Source organism: Dendroctonus ponderosae, unplaced genomic scaffold (genome assembly GCF_020466585.1).
Source record: "Dendroctonus ponderosae isolate FM_Combo_2020 unplaced genomic scaffold, Dpon_F_20191213v2 Dpon_F_20191213_6, whole genome shotgun sequence".
NCBI classification, from domain to species: domain Eukaryota; kingdom Metazoa; phylum Arthropoda; class Insecta; order Coleoptera; family Curculionidae; genus Dendroctonus; species Dendroctonus ponderosae.
The window spans coordinates 846,599-850,554 of record NW_026018814.1 but is presented as its reverse complement, the minus strand read 5'-3'; positions in this window follow the sequence as shown (position 1 = coordinate 850,554).

Genomic DNA, 3,956 nt, shown 5'->3' with positions numbered 1-3,956 from the left:
ACTAAAGCATAACTGTGTAAAAACTACCAGTTTCAAGTGTTGCCATTTGTATCACTTTACGAAGTTTCAAAGGAGCATTAAAAACGTATTCCCGAAATTGAGAGCAATTTTTGAGGCAAATTTTGCCAGTTCAGATCTACAGCGTGTTTAAATTTAATTTTCTTAAGCTGAAGTTTTGAGACCATATGCAGAGTGTTGGATTTTCATAGAATAAAAAACCGATGGATTAATTGCTCAGGCGCAACATTAGCAGACGTTGAATCGACGTCGATGTTTGGTCACATTTTGACATGCACTCGACGTCTAATCTAAGGGAATTGAAGCGAACGAACTGAAGTCATAGTAAAACTTGATTTAAACGCCATTCAAGCCACTTTCTCGTATTGTGTTGTATTGACAATTGATTAAGCAGAAAAAGTTGCCGCGAAAGTTAGCAATGATTATTAGTAAATTACGGCAAAAAATCGAGCTGAAAACAGTAGGTATAAAAGTTTTAAAGCGCCATATGTTCGAAACGAGAAACAAGAAAAAATCGGCCGAAGGAGAAGAGAATCTAGAATCACATACGTAAGAAATTTGCTAAAACTCCCGTTAAGTTCGAGGGTGCTGGCGGTCATCATTGGCTGAATGAATACGTGAAAATGACGTAGTTGTCACGTTGTAGTACGTCATTTAGCTCGAGTTGTATTGATGAGACAGGCATACATCGAGCGGACGTAATAAAGACGTGATATTGAAGACAATGGTGGGGTTTTTGACATCTAAATAAAGTTTTTTCGAATTCGTTTAGTTGTGTGGGTGCAAATCAAAATAACTGAAAACTTGGCATTATTTTGCAATCTTCAATCTATAAGTGAATATTTCCGCCTTATTCAAGCCTAAAAAACGCCCTAGTTGTGATGGAAATAACCTAAAACAACATCGGGAATTTTTGGAAAAAACTTGATTCTAATTGAAATAAACAGGTAAAATAACAATGGAAACGTCCAAATTATTGTTGAAAATACAGTATTTTACGCGACAGACAATAAAATAACTCAAAGTTACTGTTAGAAGCTTTAAGTGAAATTTTCGATTGAGAAACCTTTGAAACATTCTCTTCAAATGCGACAGAACTTCCAGCCAATATTGACTGAATTAATACGTGAAAATGACGTATTTATCACGTTTTTTTTGGACATTTAGCTCACGTCGTGTAGATCAGACAAGCGCAAGACGTCGAAAAGACGTGATATTGTAGTGTTTTCTAACATTTATTTCAGGTTTAAGGGTTTGGACCCCAAAATGGGGATAATGGCAATTTTTATTCTTTAGGCTAATATTTAGGATTGATTCCAGCCTAAAACCATGGGGAATTTTTGGTCAAAAAACTTAATTTATTGCACCTGAAGGTAAACAAGCAAAATAATGCTCTAAAAGTACAACTTATGGTTTAAAATACAGTGGATTGTTCGCAACAAACAGTAAAATCATCCAAAGTTATCATCAGAATCCTTTAATCGAATTTTCCGAAAGAGAAACATTAAAAATATTCTAAAGTGTGAATGGTAAAAGTGACAAGAAAGAGACAAATTTGAAGGTGAAAACAAAAACAGCGAAAAATGACGTAAGTAAAGTTGTAGGTTTTTTTAATATAAAGCTTAAGAATGGAGATTTCTACAAAAAGGCGAAGCTCGAAGTTGTAAATATGATTTTTTGTGCTGAAAGGGGCAAATCTGGGACTCGAAAATTGCATCGAAACTATTTTAGATTTTTCGTCATATACAGGGCGACCCCTCATAATTCTTCATCCAGAAATAAATACGCAAGTATTTTCAGACACACACTGATTTTGATTAAAATGCTCTTTGGAGCCAAGTTTTATTTAAATCTATAGCCGCTTCAACGGTCTTTAGTTTTTTCATGTAACTTTTAGTATTTTTTGCCATTTTTAAGCTTCTTTTCACACTCAACCTGTGCAAGCGCAATTGTGTTGCTTCCGCATTAAATAACTCGAGAACGAAGGCAGATACAAAAACAGAGTGGAAGACAAAAAAGTTTCAAAATTGAACGGAGAGTACAATTTTTTGGAGTGGAAAAACAGTGGCGTCCCACAGAAAAATTGGGCGGACAACGGCGGCGAAGAACCCAGAAAAATCAGGTCTCTGCATATTGCAGTTTTAACACTTTGGACGCCCCCACGAAGTGGGTATTTTTGCAGTTGCTTGTGAACTTTTAGTGATATTTTTGTCCAAAGGATCCACAACCCAATTTAACCAAAATAACGCAAAATCACTATTTAAGCTGAATAGTTGGAGATTTAAACAGAGGGATCGGTTGGGAAGAATCCATGCAGTTTCATACCTTAAAGAGGGCACCCGACTGACGGCACTCAAAACGTTGTTCTCCATCGACCGCATGTCTTCGTCTCAGTGGCCTTCCAGTAACCTTAACCTTTATTAACCGCACTATATATTTATATACTCGCGATTGGTTATTGAACCGCTGAAAATAACCCAGGGAACTAACCTGGCTGAATACTCTGTACTTTGCTGGTTTGAATGCGATTGCCGATGTTTTCTCGGCCTGCACGTTGTCGGTCCCTCTCTCCACCTACTCTAATCAGTAAAAATTCAAGAATATATTTACGTCATACGAGAATCAGTAAAACACCGGTAATTACGGGAAATGGAGCCTTTGTTTTCGGGATCAATAGTCGCTCGCTTCAATTTTTTATTGCGTTACGTTCGAGGATCCTGCATGATGCCCACTTGGTTTTCCAGTGGTTTAGTTGCAAAATCTTCTGCTTTTGAACAGTCGAATGAATGAATTTTTCCTTCAGATTCACACAAAAATGCGCATCTTTGACGACAAACCATGCCGATATGGACAACTCAAGTGAAAATGTGCTTCCTTATTATTATTCCGTGGCGTTCGACTTCCTTGTTTTGCTACTGCTTCCGCATAGGATGCGCCTTTGTTGTCACAAAAATCTGAAGAATCGCGCTACGCGGAAGTGGAATTTTTGCTACCGTTCGCCGATGCGATTTTGGAGAAAATTATAAGGAAAAAATGAAAACTCTTACCGTGGAATATTCAAAGCATACTGCTCCAGGTCACACCGACTGCCATCAAATCCCATGGTTTCAAAGCTTCTGATCAGCTCTTTTACTGAACACGTTTGGTTTTCGTGATGGCCAGGCATTGCAAGAAGGTTCAATCGGTTCAACTACCTTTCATCAGGCCTTTGAATCGTAATATCTCGGATTGAGTAAAACTGATCAACTCTCGGTTTTTATATGGTCGGTATCAGCCGGTCCAAGCGGTGGTAATTCAATAAAACCTCAATCTGTATGTATGTGGAGCCGGTAGATCTACAGCAGTCCATCTACCCATTCAAACATCAACAAACACTAAATGGATTAGACCAAGATTATCTATTTATATGGCTCAAAGTAATCATTTCCACCGGAGTATTGTAGAATTGCGGTTTTATCATTTTGAGTGCCTTCTCCTCCTCTATGGCGTAACGGCGATATCTTATGACGGCAATTTTAGCTGATTTGAGGACGTTCTACGTAAATCGTGCGATTGTTTGTTTGAGATGCTAAAAACATTTTATTTGCAATGTAAACTCGCGTTAAGCTAGTTGACGTGCGAGAATATATGAAAGGAAAGGATCAGATGCGATTATGGTTATTATTGCTAATTCCAAATGTCTTTAATGTGTTATTTGCTCGAATGCTGTTTAGGTAACGAATTAAACCGATGCCAGAACACCAGCAATGACTTTTGATATCTTCAATTTTATTCACTTAAAATTGAAATTTTATTTTGCCGTAACTGGTTCTAGAATATCCAAACTAGATCTTCGTGTGTCTAATACAGTAAAGTCCGCTTATAATGAACCCGGTTATAGTGAACTTTCGGTTAAAACGAACTTTTTTCCTTTAATTGAAACGTCGTCCATAAAGACC